The sequence below is a fragment of the Varroa destructor genome, unplaced genomic scaffold, assembly GCF_002443255.2.
Source record: "Varroa destructor unplaced genomic scaffold, Vdes_3.0 BEIS01000007.1, whole genome shotgun sequence".
NCBI classification, from domain to species: domain Eukaryota; kingdom Metazoa; phylum Arthropoda; class Arachnida; order Mesostigmata; family Varroidae; genus Varroa; species Varroa destructor.
Genome location: NW_019211460.1, coordinates 10,047,558 through 10,067,464, shown reverse-complemented (window position 1 = coordinate 10,067,464; position 19,907 = coordinate 10,047,558).

Below are 19,907 nucleotides of genomic sequence, written 5' to 3'. Positions count from 1 at the left end.
AATAAAATTGTACAAATATAATTAAATTTGAATTTATTCATGACTAGGTTCATAGATAACTCTCTATGAAAACAAACTATTTAACGTCTAAATTCAAACAACTTGGAACCATTCTTCGCAGACAAGCTTGCTTTTTTGTATGTTTACCAAATCCATGCAATATATTAAATATTTTACGATTTGTTTTGGAAGGCAACTCAGATAAGAGCCTTAAGAAGTTGAATTTTTTCTATTTACGTCTAAAGACGATTCCACGCGCAAACCGACCCGACCTCAGTAGCGTTTGTGTGTTTTCTCATGTAAGATGACTAAACTTTAGAACACTATAGAAATTGACAATAACACGACTTTAGCAAAATTTGACATTTTAATTACAAATTATTCAAAGCTAGAACTAATAATTTTTGCTGCTGATCTAAATTTTTGGTTTATATGGGAATCGAAATCAGGTTCCGACGTAACTATTATGGTTTCTAGATTTTTTTGTCGAGCTGGCAGCTATAGTAATAATCTTTTTATTTAAAACGATATATTAAACTGTTAGAGTATAAGGCCATGCCTTTTCAAAGAGAAATAATTATGTAGTTTGTAAAAGAACGAAAGAATCCTCCAAATGCTGGGATAATGAGCGGTCGGTATCATTCCCAAACAGACTATATACTTTCATGTTATTAATATATAGCTTAAGCCGAATTCAAGCCGAAAGAATATCGAGAAGCAAAACAGTTAATAGAAAAAGCCAAAAAATAATTCGTTTTAATTTGATTTTCCCAAAGGAAGTTCCGTAAGGGAGGGCACTTCGATAACTAAGCATATTAATTTTAACACTGAACGATCGATTCGTTAAATAGCCTCTTAGCAAATTTATGAAACGCCAAGGAACTCCTAATGAAATCAGCTCCCCAGTTGATTATAAAATCATGATGAACTTGATCGAAAATTTCGAAATAATCAAAATAAATGCATTAAAACTTCTCGAAATAAATTTTAAAAATACTCATCCCCGGACTATTTTAATAAGCTATGTTGGCGACTTATCTGGATGCTTTACCCTCCGCGAATTCAGATTGGTTAATGTCTGAAGGCTCTTCGGATGTAAAATAAGCTGAACTTTGATATGATTTTCTGTTTCATATTGAACAAGCTAGAACTGTTAAGCTACCAGGCGGTAGTTGTCCACTAATAACTTGATGCCTTTCTTGAAAATAGCGCAACTTCAAAAAAGTCAGGAACATCTTCATAATATCAGGTCTTTGTTACGCAGAGGGTCTCGACAGAGGTACTCCAGGCTTTTATAGAAGGTAGCCGGATTTCGTCATGCGTGAGACAGATCTATTCAGCGGTCTTTAAAGTTACGGGCGATAGTATCTGTAAAGGTAATTAGAAATGGATATTCAGTATTGTTTACAAATGAGGTGCTCTCCTCCCACACAGAAACCGAAGGAAAACTTGAACAAGCCTCTAACTGCTCTCAGCAAAACCTAGAGAGTTACCACCTAAGTTTAGGCATGCTAGTGCTACTCTCACGTTTTCTGATATGCGTCTCGACAAAAGTCGCTCAAGATTCTGAAACAGGAGCGATTATTCTTTCAGATTTCGAGATGAATAGGAATATTTGCTTTAACTGAGAGCTCAGATGAGGGGAGGGATCGCAATCGACCATATTATTTGCAAATAGCGCATTATTTCGTATTAATGCCGTGACGTAGCGTCTTGCGTGATCACATCATAGAAACCAATAGAAATTTCTGCCTTGTCCGGCATCAGTCTGGGCCTCTCAATTAGTGATTTGCTGGGATCCTCATTATACTCCGAGTAGACAAGCGGGTCAATTACGGATCGATTGCCAATGCGAGAGAGAGAGAGAGAGAGTACTAACTCTGTTACGATATCAAAGACTGTGCTACCACTGCTACCAGTGTGACGAGAGAACCCTGGCTAAATCAGTTACGTCCTAGACAACCTAAAAAGTACATGAAATGCAGAAAATCGGACAAGATTACATCTTCGAAGGAGTTGTCACCGACCTCTCCTTATGACCAGTCAATGTCAGCGAAATTAAATCTTTATATATGGATACGAAGTCCAGACAAATGATAGAGATCGATTAAATTTCTAATTCTGTCGACCCGTAACAAGGCGCCACCAGCATCAGAATGCATAGCGGCATACTAGCCGCACAATGCCCTTAACGACAACAGCTCCTAGGTTATGTACGATCTCAACTCGGCCGCACTTCAAAGTCTCCTTGTTAAATATTATAATTCCATCCGCTTTTGGGATTCGATTGTGACGAAAAATTTAGTAACAAGTACCAAATGACAGATCAGCGTGTCTCGTAATTGTTGTAACGTCACCTGGTAACTCATACAGCATTTAATGTTTCCTTGAATTTTTTGAATATACTATACTGCGTTTAAAAATGATATAATTATAGTTCTGCTTAACTAAAACCTATTTCAGTATTTTTCTAGGTCCATCAGTGTGTGGGCGACAGCAAGGTAAGATTCCTTCTAATCTAGGTAATGCTTAAACAATTTAATTTTAAAGCGAGCACATAAACTAGTTTGATAGCATTAGAACTTCACCATACGATTATATAAGTTTCATTAACTAAATCTGGTACGAATTTCAGATAGATTTTTGTTTAAGCGCAAACCGTGCCTCGATGGCCTTTGTCGAGGCACCAAATATAATACAACCTCAAATTTCCCAAAGTAGTGTTTTTACAGTTTTCTCACAAATTAGAAGCTTAGCTCAGGTAAAATATTTAGGCGCCCCATGGCCTCATTCCAAAAGACGCTTCGTTCACTGAACCATATCACTCCAAAAAATGATTGATCTCGGACTTGCTCCTCAAACCTGTATGTTACAAGCCTGCTTTTTACAATAGGGCGATGTATATGTTGTCATCCTTGAAAACATAAGACACAGCAGGTGAGCTGGATGTGTGCAATGTATAACAATCACATGCTGGGCAGAAGTACCGAGAACTTCTTTGCCTTGGCCGCTGGGGATATCCAGACGACTTTTCATACGATGCCTGGAAAGCGGCGTGCCTCAAAAAGTTCACCGTTGTTCTCTCTGCGTGTTCGAATGCCTGTCGGGAAGGTGACTGTTTCTCAGCGACAGAGTGTACTGACAAGGATGAAACGGTATAGAAAAGCCTCTATAATCATTTTTAGGACGGTTAACTATTGTTCCAATAACAAGCCATTATCATAGTATAGGACGCAGCTTCAAACACCTCCTTGTGAAATTACTGTTCCAATATTTAACGACAATTTACTCCCATACGAAAAGTTAGCTAGTAACTAAATCTACTGTTTGTACAGAGGCATAACTTGCTGTACAAATTAACATAGTACTTATAGTAACATAAACATATTAGGGCATACGGTACCTGTTTCTGCTATAAATCTTTCGCTACGTATTCGTTTGGATGTGGACAACGAAAGTACCGAACTCATCTTCCCACATTTCCTAATTTTAATATAAATTACTTAGTTATTAATTGATAATTGCAGCTGTTTTACTACACAACAGCCGACGACAAGCCTGAAGCCTAAATTTTATGGTGCGTTCGAGTCCTGATTCTACTAGACCGCATCAGAAGGGAAATAGTTGTAAACAGGCTAACGAGAGGTCATAGGAAAATGTATGCAGATTGTTTTCCTAACGCTGGCCATATTTTGCATAAATAACTCGCGAGTGGTTCAAAGGTGCTATGTATTCATACCTGGATCTCTTGCACGAGCGTACCGAATTTAGTGTATATAAAATGAGATGTAAATTCTATTAATTCTTTGGGTGCCGCTATATATTTGGTCGTCCGACGGATTCCCGACCGACATCGAAAGTCGCTAGTTCATAAGACTCATCTAGCAAACAGAAAGGAAACGCTTGGTAGATATGCGCGGTTTTCCCGTGCAGCTGACATTTTACGTTCCGTCGTCAGGCGTACGACACGCTACATATAGGGATACTTCTTCCCGCTCTATAAACACCGAAATGAAAAAGTGCTATCGAACGACGAACAATGTATAAACGTACAGCTTCTCTCCTGTTTATAAACATTTAAAAATACGTCTGAAAATTGAGAGGTTTTTGCCCATAGCGTTGACAGGTTATGACTTTTCTATGAAAAAAGTACGAGCATCAATTTGAGGTCTTGTCGTGTCATCTGTGTAAAAAAAAAAATGCATACCAATGTATCTATTATTCATTTTCATACATTAGTTCCTGAATTCCCGTTGACAGAACAAAGGATGTCCCACGCGGTTCATGCATAGTTGAAAGCCCTCGTCAATTTGCACACGGGAAGTTCCTGCAGGGACGTAATCTTGTATAGATAATTATATTATAAATTCCATCGAACACGTCAAATATTGGATCAAAAACTGCAATGATTGAGTGCCTTGCCAGTTCCCTATACAAAATCTGTAACCTGTAGAAAATTTCTGACTGCATAACCGACTGTGTTTTTTTGTATTGCGGTTGCCTAACTACGTTCTAGTTGAATAAGACGAAATAAGCAGGTTCATCTTCTGTTTTTTTTCAAATACCCCGAGTTGGCTTCCTCTGCCCGTTTCGAATGATGTTATTCACGAAAGCCTATCGACAAAACTGTTTTTTGTTATATTGTTCTATATAAGTTCATATATATATAAACTTAAATAGAATATATAACGTATTGCAGACGTTCAAAATACGTCGCTGCTTACAACAGGCTATTGATTTGTAGACATGTCGTCCCGTGTACGTGTTAAGGCAGATTTTTACGGCAAATTCAAGTAATTGGCACCAGTCACTGTGTTATCAAAACACGGACAGTCTGTCGTTTGCTTCGAATACGGCACTACAGTATAAGATTCATATCGTCTTCCTGTGGAACTTATGTGGATTTTACGGTTGCCCATTAAGTGCAATTACGTCTATTAATTCCACCATTAAATTTACAGGTAGCTCTAAACCTGAATTGCTCCCTGGATCAGTCAGAAAGTTATGTGTGCAGATTTTTCGTGATACGCTGCATATAATTACATAAAATAAAGGTGTGTCAAAAGGTGACGAATAGTCTGAAGGAAGTCCCTTCGTAGCTGGAGAGTCTTCACTTTTACAGTAGCATTGTACTATAAGATAGCAGAATCACGGTAACGATTTCCGTTTATGATATATAGTGACGCCACTGCACCAAAACATAGTAATAGAGCAGCATATAGACAATCATAGAATGCCCCTGCTAAAACGTATGAATCCGTGTTTACTGCAGTAATTTCAGTATGCAATTTTTTTTTTTTCATTTCATAGCACTTCGTATATTTCGTGTTACTTCAAAACAGTCTTCATTTCACAAGTGTCTACCACTTGTGAAATGAAGACTTTTTTTTTTTTTTTTAGCTGTTATGGGCCTTGTTTCTAACTATCCAGTAAGTTTTGGCTCACGTTTTCTATATACACGATAGAATATTCAACGATTTTCGCTAGTACTAACTGAGCACAGTTATTTTTGGTTTAGAGCAAGGTATAAAAATAGTTCGGAGGGTACGGCGTTGGTTGATCTCCGCCGACGAAAGTAAATAACTTTTCTTTCGTTACTTACTACCAGCCAATAACTACTATCACAATGATCACTTCCAGTAGATAGAGGGATGCGATAATTAAATTTGTTGAAACAAAAATCCCAGACTGCAGTAAAGCCAGCATGATCCAATGACGCGCCAGATGTCATCCAGAAAATTCCAATACGAAAACAAATTACGTCAACTTATATACTCAATACGAGCCATTTGGCCTCGATTCTAACGTACAGTATGTACCTGTTTTCTAATAAAATGAGTGAATGAAAATTCTTGATAAAAAAGCTAAATCAACACAGGTACTCCCGTCAACATCGTGCATCCCAGTGCTATCGACCGTGTTCCCGCAGAGATTTAGTGGTAACGTGTTTACCCGCTAATGTTAGAGGAGTGTGACGGTTACAGATTTGAAATCGAACGTAGACACACCGCGTGCTAGCAGTTGGCCGTCAAGTAACGATTAACGGCAGTACCCGGCCAAACTCGAAAGTACATCGACTAGCATCTATTGAAATCGTTGCTACACTGATCGTTTTTGACAATGGTATTATAGAACTGTGGTTCTCTTTGGGATATTTCTGAAGTAAGTATTGTATTATCCAAATTTTATTATTGCGTACCCATATGTATAAATCCTATACGTTCTTTGTCCAGCTATCTCCTATGCTCTATTAGTGGCCAGCACCGAGATAGACCCGTTAAGCTAAACGATTGTAGGTCATACGATATATTTGCAACATAGAAGCCTCGTACTACATTTAGTCAAAAAATAGAAACCGTTGTTTTCACTAGCACCACTCAATGGCGGCAGAGATAACAACGATCGGTCAAGGATGTTAGTCACGAATAATCAGTGACCGACACAAGTGTTTGCCTGTCAGAAATATACTTGTATTTTTGTTGGGTTCTCACTGTACGACGGTGGGTGTATCCCTTCTATATAACGTCGGACTGATAAGGCTTTCACTATTTATGAGCAACTCACCGAATAATTATCTAAGCGTTGTTAGTTACGTGTAATACAATTGTTTATTCAGAGATGCTTTGATATTCCATATTGACGGTGCCCTTTTTTGAAGGTTAATGTATAACACTCGCTTATAAACACTTCACGTATAAGCGTTTACCTTTACAGGGTGGAGCTTCAGCTGACATTCTCCAATTCTATTAAACTTGCGCGTCTTTCTATGCCGCGGCCTGAGTTAATGTTTACTGTAATACTACTTCCACATGTAATAACGAGAACGTCTAATTCAAGGTAGATAGGTTGCAAACCTAGTTAGTCAATAAAAGGAATATATCTGAAATTCTCTATATTGATAATATAAACGGCTCGCTCGCTTTCTTTGCTATAAACTAGTGACACAAGACAGCGTATTGTGATAGTTTACACAATGACAACAGCAACATGTTGGATTGATGGACGAACGCAACGGAAAGCACTGAAGTTCCGCTATTCTGCCGCTCGTCAAGTATTAAAATCGCACTTATCAAGTTACCTACTAAAGATTTTGCCTCGTTTTCTCTTTCTTCCAGTTCCGTTTGTGTGTTGTTCTGTTTTACACGGTACGTGTCCTTGCTTTCTTAATATATAACGGTGAGTTTTGTGAAAGCTAAAATGGTTTAAATGTTGTTTTCGAGGCCTGCTCGGAAGAGTAGGTGGTAACTTCCGTCGACTAAATGGATATTTGCCATATTATCTCATGCTTCCGTCAGAATCATACATCATCATCATCATCATCATCAGTTATTAGATACTATATTATATTTTTCGTTTAGTATACAAATATTCTGTTCGAAGAGGTAATTGCCTAATTTTACCGTTTTCACTGTCGCTAAATTTCGGCTAGATTTTTTTATTGACCTTTTTTTGTCGCGTTAATTTTTCGTTGTGTTTCCTCGAATAAACATAATTGACTCGTCCTATTAGCGTGCTGTATTTGGGTTTGGAAAAAACGTAGTATTTCAATAGAAATAGGGTTTCAAATGTGTGCGGTCCAAGTGCCTTTTCGACACCTGTTTTACCCTTGCCGAGATTAAACTTCGTTCAAAGTAGGTCTAGTACGGACCTGTGCTGAGTACGGAAGGCATTCTATACCGAAAGCGACAGGTAAGCGTTTGTTTGTGTAGTTTTAGGCCTGGAAAATGTAGCATGGTATGTGCAATCATTCGGGTTTGACAAGGATAATTTCAGGACGCTACTAAGGAATAATATAGGCCAAACGACTTATGATTGACGACAACACGGACTCGATTACGCTAAATGGGGTGTACTCGATGTGAGCTTACCCCATTCATTAACCGAAGAAACAAGGAGAGACAAGTTATAGCTGCCTTGCAACGGCTAGTATGGTACCGAGAATTACGGGGTCATTACAGCCGGTTTCCGTATATAGAATTGTTACGAGCGATGAGAGGTTAAATGATAATACGACAAAACTTATCATTGAGTCCAACTTTAAATTGTGACAAAACTCCAGCCACATGTTTGTTGGTCCAAACAGATGCCGCTGGACCTTCTCGCCTGTTTATGCTGGCAGAGTGTACAAATAGAAAACCATTTTAGACGATTGCAAAAGCGTACCCTTGAGACTAAATCGCAAGGAAAGGAAATACTATTGCTAGTATGGTCGGCCTTAGTGATAGCGCTGCCTTCCGGAAGATGCCGTTTGTCCTTCGGATTGGTTTTCTGTAGAAAAACCGTTTTTCATCCTATAGAGAGGGAAGAATATTTTGAGGGGTTTAAGAGAGCAGCGCAACTACCGACACAATGGCCATACGATGTGAAGTCCCTTTTAAGTCTGACAATAGTCAGTCTTTTGCAGGACTTGAAAAAAATAAATATTTACACTGGTTTTTGTGAGGGAATTTTTTGCCCAATTTAAAGCGATATCATGCGAGTGCATTGTAGGAGAACAGGACGCAACTTAATATCTGGAATTAATATGGTTCTCATTACATGCCACTTAGCATGTAGAAAGAATAAAATGTTTTCGGAAATACAAATCCAAATTCTTGTAAAACTCAATAAGACAGAACTGTGTAGATAAGACGACTCGTTTAGTTGGAAAATGTGCAGGCCAGTTTGGTAGTTTAGTTATACTGTTTGTCGAAAATACTGCAGACTATTTTGTGCCCAGCCATGACTGGGTTTGTTGTATGTGCATTTGTGTCATGGTTCTTTATAGCTTAGTATCTAACCCTTACTTTGTCTTTGATAACACTGTTGCATACACTCTTCCCTTCATGTATTCCAATGCGGGGCAGCTTCATATGTCCCGTAGATCTCTTGTATCTTTTACCCAGTCCTCGTAGCAGCAGTAACTCACAAATGCTTCGCTAGTCACGGGAGGTTTAACGGGTTAAAAACGCGTGATCCTGCAATTTGCATGCAGCTGACGTCTGTTCCTGCAGGAATATCATCATCATAGATTCCGTGGTACGTAAAGAGCTTTGGACGCAGAACCGAAGCAAATACAACACCGGCAATACATCGGCACACGTGTACGAGACAGTAATGAACACATGAGACTTCAACGAAGTCGTATGAAGGAACCTGTGGCCCAACGAATCAGCCGGTTAACAAACAGAAACCTGAGAGGAACTGAAAGTCAAAGACAAAAAGGGCGGGGTGGATATGCGTCCTAGTTTTATAGGCACAAACGGGTCGAAGATCTGTGCGACCCTAATCCCTTACCGCAAAAGACTGATCATTTTTTAGAGCAAGAATTACAATATATATATATATACTGTCATATTTAAGATGTTGCAATCTTTCAACGTGCTACTGAACATAGGTGGGACGGGGAAAATGAATCAGAAAATAAAAAGCAGAGGGGAGAAAACTGCATTAAACCCGGTAAAGCCCGAAATCGAGCGAACATTTCGCTTTTGTATTGGTAACTCCCTCTGTTACGCTCGTTACAAACGGATAATCTGACCTTTTTTTGCAAAGTTGAATTGGCGACATATGTACTGTGCACGTTGGAAGGCGTTCCTTACGGCCTATCGAATGGTGGCGTATGATGTTAACGCGACTGCTAAAGCAAGCGCGAGCTTAAGCTTCGCCCGGAGCTTTCAGAGAAGAAGCTTTCTCTCATATAGTGTTTAGAAACGAGGCGTTAACGACATTTTCATTTGAACTTGTCCTGTCTGTAGTAACAACGTAGTTACTGGCTATTTGTGTTTATGTCCGTGTCAACTAGCTAATTTTTTTCAATGTTCAATATGGAATAATTTTCAGTTGTACATGCCACTTAAGATACTCCCTGGAACTTACTCAGGATCTAAGTTCTGCGAACATTAATATTTTTTGGTAATAACGAAAACTCCCGAAGGATTATATAATGCTATGAATCACCTCATTCGCCATTAGCTGTGAGCGTCTTATATTTGTTGTAGAAAGCTTGTTTATGAGTTGAAACTAAAGAAGCCCAGGGGACCTGAGGTCGCTGGGCATCTACCTATTGGCCTATCGAAACAAACGTTGTCTTTAAGGGTTGTTTTGCTCACAACACATAACTCCCACTAGACACGCAAATTTCCATAATATATCTTTTACTGAATGAAGAGATTACAGATGTGTCGGAATAGTTTACATCCAGTATATGAAGAATGAAAGTTATCATATATATGCACACGCCACGCGTTAGTAAGGTACAGTAGATCATGCGTGGTAAGAATTTAGTATACTGGCAAAGACGTTGGTGTGCCTTTGTGCTCTAGAGTTTATGGCCTTATTTGGCCTGCTCAAATGTTATGCCTGTCGAGTTTCACACAACGCAGCGCCGCCTAATGAAAAACGATCGAATCGTAAAGTAATACAATAACCTAGACATCTTTACCGTCAATGTTTGCGTTTCTGCCTGATTGCACATGAGTTTAAATTTTACATTGAATTCTGCCTCTGCTCATGCTATAAGGGTACTATGCGGTCGAATAAAGGGTTTGTCAGATAATAATGTGTTTCATGCATAACCCATAGTAACTACTGTTTGTTTTTTTATTTTGCGACTTTTAAATCTGTCTTACATACATGTTCATATTGTGCAATCGAAAAACTCAAACATTCATCGACGCGTTCTTTAACCGATGGCGGTAGCATCGCACCCAGATTATACGTTAGACAGCAATCCCGTCGCCAACTGAGGTGTTTACCAAGTCACACTTTGTCAGTTAGCTCTTCCTTTTTCATCTTGATCTCCTTCTTCTGATGACTTCTGCTATTGCCGCACACTCTTAGCGCAGTTTTTTTCTGGCGATGACGCTGCTGTTCCTACTTCTCTTCCTTCTCCTGATTGACTAAATCGACTAAGGCTCTGCCGCATACGCAACCCTCTATCAGGACAACGTTTCCTCTTATCTTCTTTTAGAACCATCGTCCAGCGGGTGTCGGGGATCCGATAAGCTTCATCGACTAGCGACGAGTGCCACCCCTTAGGACTAACATAAACCCCACCCTCTGCCAGCATCCTAGCCGCTCCGCGAATGTGCAAGACTGGTTTGGCCACATTTCCTTCACCTCACCCTCAGACGCAACACATTTTCCTCTCTAGCCTCAAAAAGGACGACACTTCGTCACGTTATCGCAATTCCATTAGTGTACCGAGCGGATGCTACGAAGCGAGCTGGAATGACACGAAGGAGGATGGCGTCGTCGCAATGGGGAGTCGAATCTGAGGCTCTTGTTTTTTCTAGTACTCCTCTTTGCACAAAAATCTGCTCCCCCTTTATTCCTATCTACCGCGATAGACTCGTGATGTGCGTGGATGCATAGGAATCAGGACGGCAGCACGCTTAATTTCGCTGATTCTGCTGCTTGCGGCGCGAATGTAACCGTGTCGTTTCCGGGTGCAATAAGCAGTGCTGAACAGCTAGGCTGTATCGCTGACTCGCTACGACATGGCCGTAGTGGTAATGGAGAAAGTGGTAAGAGACCAAGGGTTGCTTTTGTTTTCAGCACGGTGTATTAGAATTTCTTCTCCAGACAAAAAGTTCATAGGACCCAAGCTGATCTCTATCTGGTTAGATCTTGCTCGTTGCTTATTATGCTTATGTGAATCTCTTACTGTATATTGTCGGTGTTATAGAATTTGTCTGTCGGTTTATAACTTAAGACTACGAAGCAGTTCTTTGTAATAACCGAAGGTAAATAGGGGAATGTCTTCCGGACAGAATCTTTGTTTGTATGATTAGAAATTTATAAATTTTTTGGTCTATGACACGATGCGGTCAGATCAAGCGACAAAAGCAAAATTAGAACTTGACCTAATGGTCGATTGCATCATTAGCTACCCTTTTGCTGTTGTCGCTCAGCAAATCTTATCGTGTTACAAGCGTACATTTTCCTGTTGTATATGGACATACATATATTAATCTATCCCAAGTTAATTCCAGATTGCTACTGTTTTCTATATCTCACAGGCTTCTGTAAAAAAAACTATCGCAGTTGTGAGTGAAACATCAAAAAATAAGAGACATAACTAGAAAATGTTTTTTTTTTTTCGATATGTCCCTTTTACGTCTCTACAATACAGTAAGGGTTCCCCTAGTCGTTTGGGCGAGAGAATCGTTGCCAGTATCGCTAAGTGAATTAGTCAGTTATTTCTCACTGTGGGATCGACACGATGACATGGGTCAAGGGGCAAATAGTGGAAATATGCAGGCGCTGGCAGAAGGAACAGCAGCAAAAAAAAAAGGGACCTCCGTCACAAAGGTTGAAGCCGTAATGAAACCAGCAGCGATAGTCTTAATATTAGATGGTGTTCGCACTATTGATGGACGACGAACGCATTTTCTCGTCTACTTCACTAGCATGTTCTGGTCATCACGGTGCACTAACGAGGAAGTCCATCGCCTCCGATGTCTGTTTGTCGGCTTTTCGGTTAGTTCGCCTGACTGATGACCTTGTCATATGAAGGTAGGCTTGGACAGCTTGGTTCTTAGCCACTTGTTAACGGTACCCATTACCCGCTTCAGTAGTTGTCTAGCCACGTTGAAAGGGTTTCAACGGACTTCACTGCACTTCCCTCAACTAGCTACTGTCGCTTCTTGACAGCCGCGAGGAAAGTGATGGCGGCGGGGGTAAAAGGTATCATACAGCAAAGCGTAGGAGGAGAACCAGCAGACGGGCAAAAGACAGATCGACCGGGCGTGTTATGACGACGCAGTAGCGACGGTCGCTCGAAAAAAAAAAACGACATATATAGATGCATCTATGCAGAACGAGTGCAAATGTGTAAACCTTTGTGTTAAAGATTTGCGCTAATGGATGCAACGGAGCGTATATCTGGTGTGACTCTACGAAAACCACCCGTGTGCACCTTTTCTTTGTTATCAAAGCTAACATGCGTTGGCTAGAATCAATTATTAGAGGGGATTGTGTGGTTGACTGTACCGTAATATGGCTTACCTAGACAGTATGAAAGAGTTTTAGCTTTACAACGAAATATCTCTATTCAAATCACGTCCTTAGCACTTTAACCTAACTAACTGTTTAGAAAAAATAGACGTTCTATAGCTTGACCTAGCTAATGCTATCGTATTTACAGCGTGCCGTGGATGGCAATGGCACGATGTACTACGACTGCTTCACGAAAATAATAATAATTACATACTATCCTAGATCAGAATGATAGCTGCATATACGTACGTTGGCCTGCTGCCGTTGGTGACATTCTATTGTAGACCGTTAATGAATTGGTTGAACTTCTTAAGGGCAGGTACATATACATTGGATTATGCGATCGGGCTACCTTTACACGAGGTACCGTTTCTTCTAATAGCTCGAGCCGAAGTCTAGGACAAGTATAATGATTTACGTACGTCTATTAGTATATGTTCGATTTGTTGCTTGCTGATGTTACTGCTAGTGTTGCACCGATCACTGTAGCATTGTTATTATTGTTCGCTAATATTTAACGAAATATTGACATACGACTGCGTTGGTGGGATCTGTTGATTCCGTGTTTATTTCGTGTTTCCTCTCAGTTTCTACCAGTGTGTAAGAAATGTGTCGTTTAGGTTTTTCTAGTTGTAGCACATTAACGATTCAATGAAAACATCAAAGTAAGAAACACGTTTACTATAAAACGGCACTCGACTTGACGTCAAAGACGTCGGGGACACGTTGGTCGTCGACGACTTTTTCCAGAGATGGCCCGTTAAGGCCAAAGCAGTTCACTGTAATATGTTCTAATATTTCAAGTGAACGCTAAACGTTTTTGCTTATCACTGCCTATCCAAGGGTACAATCGCGGGGCTCCATCGTATTTCCACTCTGATTGGAATAGCTACTAGACCTGTCTCGCCGATTTTGTTACATAAAACGCTTCTAGTTTTTTCTTCTAACACCTAGGGCGTTAGTCCGACATGTCTAGCATTTCTGAATGAGAAGTAACACTTGGAACAACTGCAGTGTTTGCATTATCATATCTCGTACATTACTGAAATAGTGCATCGCCTCTAGCGGTCATGAAATCGAAAAAAAAAAAAAAAAAAAAGTTGTTAATATTGGAACAAACTAAACCAACCGGTATAATCATAAGTGGATCAATTTCTTAAACTTTGAAAAGTTGTCAATTGATAAACTCAATAAGGTTTATCTTACTCCTTACGGCAATGTATTTGGTTGGGTTATTAAACCCACAAGACCCGTTTTCAGGTTGAACTGCCAAACTTTTTTTCATAAACAAAGTCTTAGCATTTCGGGACTTTTCGCTATGATATTAGCCGCGTTGCAAAGCAAATTAGATTTTGGGCATGCTTTGAAAAGCCCAGCAAAGAAACCATGATATCTTTATTAGACAATGAGATTTTTGATCATAGCAGAAAATTATTGGCATAATAATGAATTTCTGCCTATCCTAATCCTTCATTGAGCCTTATCCAAAATGTGGACCTGTAGCCCTATATAACCTAGAGTATGCTAACAATAGTCTATCACGTTTGTAAGTGGTCGTTGTTCAGAGTTCAAATCGTAACTACGTATTTTTTTTCTGTCATGAGCAATTTGTTTGTAGCAATTGTACGATTAGTTATAACAGTCTGCACAATAAATTAGCAAACTGTGATCCCATAACAAGAGAATATAGTGGTGATATGTTTAGGAGTATTTTATCAGAAACTAGCGACGATGACAAACGTTCCTGTTTTTATTTTACGTGTCGTACCAAACAAACGTCACCATGGATGCTGCAGTTTGTTGAAATGTTTTCTTTCTGCCCGGCATTACTAACTTCTATTAGGTGATGTGCTCGGTTGCGACCAGACGCCTGTATGCCTCTGCGTATCAGCACTAATTGTAGATGTGTGAGAATCAGGCGGATTCCTTGATTTTAATTGCATCATCCAAAAACGTGAGCTGCCTTCAAATTCTACGAGGCCGACTGATTCGACGTTTTCGTCGTCGACGGCTCGTTGTCAGAGCCTTTACTAAAAATGGCAGTACCTCATCGCAAACCTGATCCCTCGTTGTTTGTCCGGAACCCTCTGTTAGCACTGGGGTCGACCGTAAAACTAAAAACTATGTGTGCGTCATTTACATAATCAGGTTTGCGCGAGCCAGCAAAAGCATGAGATGCAGACACGAACTAAACAAGGTAAATGCCCCTTAAGAATGCGTGCTTTTGCGCGCTCGGTCCGAACGTCTTGAAAGATGTTCGATTTTAAACGAAATATTTAGAGCGTCTAAATCATTACTAGCCACTGGAGTGCCAGTAAAAGCATACAACCATACTCGTGCTCCGGAACAAAACGCGACCTGCAAGGTACCCCCTAGGACAGCATCAGTTATTCAGATGTTGTCCGCTCATGAAATGCAGGTTAGGCCTTTTCTAGCCATTATCGTATTTAACTGATTCCCATTTAGAGTATGTCAAGCATTCAAGATATTTGCATATTACTAGAATCGTATTGGTTGTTAGTTATTAGTGAAATCTACGTATCAAAACCTTGCTCTTGAAAGATGTGATCCAGAAGCGTTTCTAATTTTATCTAATTTTTATCTAATTTTATTTATGATGCGTGGCCCCATCAACCAAAGGTTGTTATCGAGTACGGAACCACTTAAGCCTGCCTTACGGATAAAAGAAATTTTGTTATTTTGGTATTAATGGCTTGAGCGGCTATTGCCTATCACTGTTAAGTGACGGGACTTAAAATATCAGACGGGCCTAACGTTAGAACAGTTCAGCGAGCATAGTTTATCCAGTTACTGTCTGTACCTGAGCCGTTAGCTTCTTTAGAGTTAATCAAGTTTACGATAACTGAAAACGTTTATTATCCAAACTTAGATATTTTCAACGTAACAAAACGCGTCAACTTGTTATGCATTTGAAATGAATTAGACACCTGCTTAAATACCGTTTAGGTGCTTCCACCTGTGCTACAGTGTTAAGCTCGCATAAGCCGAAACCCTTGAATAAGGCTGGGGAAAAGCACCTCAACTGCTGGTTCACGCAGCTAAAACATCCTGACTCTTAGTCGAACGTACTTTTCTCTAATGTGGTAAGAAGGATCTTTTTGCCCAGGGGTACCTTTATCGTTAAACGATAACCCTAATCAAGTGAGAAACCTCGTTCCATTGGACCGTTATATAGAGAATATTAATGCATTCTGATATAAAAAAAAAAAAAAAGAAAAAAGAAGTATCTTCTTAGCTCGACGACTTTTTTGGCTCCGAGTCATACCTACTAATTCTGTCACTGACACAATTTTGCTCGTAGCTAAGCCACTATATGGTTTTTCTTTTTGTTGTTATTCTGCGTATGTAATAATGGTAAGCACGCCCGTTCATGGATACCGCAAGCTGTGTTCGATTACTAACGTATGCACGAGACGTATTTTTTCAACATTAGCTTTCTTAGATGCTAGATTTGAGTCTAAGCATGGTTCGATTCGTGCTGGTCACCTGGTGGAAAGCTTAGCGGCGGTACCGAACGTAAAACTCAAAATATTTAGATAAAGTAGGCTTCGTCCTTTTAAATTGGCTTTACTTTCAATTGATTTAAAATTGTAAATTATAGTACAAAATAACAACGTTACGACCGAAGTGCTCATCAAGAGTAAGAAGAGGAAGTCAGCGAAAAAGCCATCAAAAGGAAAAAAAGGGAAGACAACAATACTTTTTTAGATATTTAGGATGAGGGATTCACGTAGGTAGGACGGAGCAAGCGTAATAGCATTGGCAGAGTGATCGTTTTCCGCAGAAGAGAAGGTTAACAAATAACCATATATATATATATATATAGATCAAAGAACACATGATATCGTTTGTAGAGTTGTTATATATTACATACTCAAAAAAAAAAAAATATATATATAGCGTGTTGAAAATGCTAGAGTATTTGGTACAATTTGTGAAACCGAGCGAGCGGGTAAGCGGCCTGTAATCATGCAAATGAGTTAGCCTCGATACACGATTCAGGAGCTGCAACAGCCGTACGCGTACGTAATGGAAACGTGCACGAACATAACCTTTAAAACAGAAACATCTCTACGACGTTTTCACTTATAAAACGCCACTAATGCACAATGGCAATGTTTGTATATCATTTGTATATACTATGTCAGAAAATGCTACTTGGAAAATTATTTTTTCAGTCAACAAAGATCAAATTTTTATTGAATTCGAGGACTGGTCGAATATTTTTTTCGAGAGAACCATTAAAACAACCGTACGTTTCATGTTATTTGCATACGGTATGCGTCACGGCAATCTGTTTAGCTAACATGAAATATACTCTACGTTTTGTTCAAGCTTTGCTAGTTGGCTGCCTCAAGACAGATAGTAGATGGGCGACTTACACGTAAAATATCGCCAGCCATAGCCAAATACCGTTCTGCCCACCTAACTTTGCCGCGTTTGAAGAAGCTCGGAAATCAAATGTCCTTAGCAGAAAAAATATGCGCATGTTTGTGTGGCCTACTGAAGTACCTTTTTCTTATTTAAGCAAAAGGCTGGCTTATTGCCTAACCTTAATAGTGTTCGTTTCACCGATCACCGAGATTGAATCTCATGACAGGGCGTTCTCGAAATTCATCAGTCGATTATTGTTGGGTTTCCTTTTTTTCTTGCTTCCGTTTCTGTTGCTGCTATCCCGAATCAAAACCCGAAGAAATCACCTATTTTGTCCCCCAGCCCTTTTTTTCGTGGGTCACGCAATCCGTCATTCCGGTACTGTTGCCATCAATGCCGCCTATACTATGCCACAAGGGCCGAAAAAAAACGCGCACCTTGACTACATCTCTCTATGTCTCGAATTTTACATCCGGTATCGCCGTTAAATATTCTATCAGACGGCTCGCTCCCAGCACGAGATGAAGTCTTTCTATATTCGGGTTTGAAGCTAGGCCTTAACGTGTCCCTGAGATTAGCGGCTAAATACGTTACCCAGCAAACTGCCTCGGAAGCAATTCCCACCTACCAAACTCTGACCTAACTGAGCATGCTCGACTCTGGTGCAGACTGCTTGGCTCTCTAGAAAGATAGCGCTCAGCGTGCTGCGTTACAGAGTAGGAAAGGGTCTAATTTGCTGTAATGTACGGAGCAACAGCGCGGTTTGTTGACGAGATGTGGCACCTTGTGTAGCAACGCAAGAGCGAGTGGCTAAACCCATCGATTTGAAAGATGAAAAAGGAGAAAAGAAAAATGTCTAAGTTTTTTCTTCTTTTTTTGTTTTGTTCTTTTCGCGTTCGGCTCTGTAGTTTTGTGGGGAAAAAAGCTTCCCATAGTTACCGTCGCAGGCATCTAGATCTATTACTTTCGTCACTAAAACAACCATCGAACTAGCCTTCAGAGCTCATAAAAATATGCTGATTCCCCAACTTGAGCTGTAAGCATTTTCAAATCTTGCTCCTTCTCGATGGTTATTACCGATACCCTGGGGTTAGTCTGTTTAGTGGGCTGCATGGCTGTGTGGCTGACGCCCCGTTGGGACGTTTAGGCTTCTCTCTGGAGTTCTCCATAGGTTTTTCTTTTCCTTCTTCTTATCCTCTTCATCCTGTTTTGACCTGTACACGCACCGAAAACTCAATTTTGTGGTCGGGGATCAGAAATTGGGATATGGCTAGATACAAGCGGAAGCAGAGACGGACATTGGTTGCCCAAGGCCATTCCCTACATTTTCATCAAATACCTTTTTCTGGACGGCGTCGTCCTCATTCTCTATTCATTCAACTGCTATGGATGCCGTGGTCGCTTATTTCCTTGCGCTTCCTTTTCTCGATCCAATTTAAAGGACCCATGAACGGGTGACAGTGGTCGCCGAGAGGGGATGCGAGAGGGGTGGGGCGGAGGGGGGGGGGGTAACAACAAAAGAGGATGACAACAAAGTGTACAACACCATAAAATGCAGATAATAAAATGAAATATCTGAATTACCATTGTATAATACGCGTACCTGGAATAGTGGTATCATGCCGCCTGTGCTATCTTTGTAAAACGAACGTCGAGTACAAAGTATTTTCTATCTTGTTTCGAGCAATTCGACTCCTTAGTGGTTCGAAACAAATGCATACAAAATGGGAGCCAATTTTATTCAAAAATGAAAGGAAAAACACTCGATACCGAAACACGTGTTCATGCATATCAATATACAGTCAAAAAAAGCTTTTGTATTAGCCAGATTTACTTCGTCACTGGCCGCTATACGCTAGAGTCGGCAGACTGGATAACTGATCTTAATCAGAAATTTCCAGAAAAAACTCCCAGATAGTTTCCATTTCTGATGTGTACTCGGAAACTGATTGGTTCGTCCTTGCAAGAGATTTGACAAAACTACATACTTCCTCTAACAACCTTGAAAAATACCTCAAAGCAGCAATTAGATCAGATAAACTCTGGGCTGTCGTCGAGACTCGAGCAAGTCGGTGCGACATGATCCGCGTGGGTTACATTTAAGACTGTTTGATTAGAACGACCAGTTCTGTGTTGTTCGATGACAGCTCAGAGATCTGCAACGTACGCCTTTGTTTAGATCTAACTTCTAGATCCGATCCATACTATTCGTCATAGTTTTCGCTTTAGTTGGGAACAAAGTTCTCATGTGATTTGCTTTACGGTTCGTAGTTAGTCCATTTGTAAAGTTCTTCTATGCAACGTTTTTTCTATATCTTAAATAGGCCTACAATGTCTATTGTCTATCATTAATAGTAGTTCATCGTTCGGATTTAATTTATATCGATTCTATGCCCAGCGCATCCTTTCATTTAGATCTGGCAGCAATGCAGAGTGCAATATGTAAGAAGATTTTTGTAACTGGGTTTTATGTACAACAGGTGGCCACTAATGGTCCACGACCTGCTAACTTTTGAAGTTCGTCGATAAAG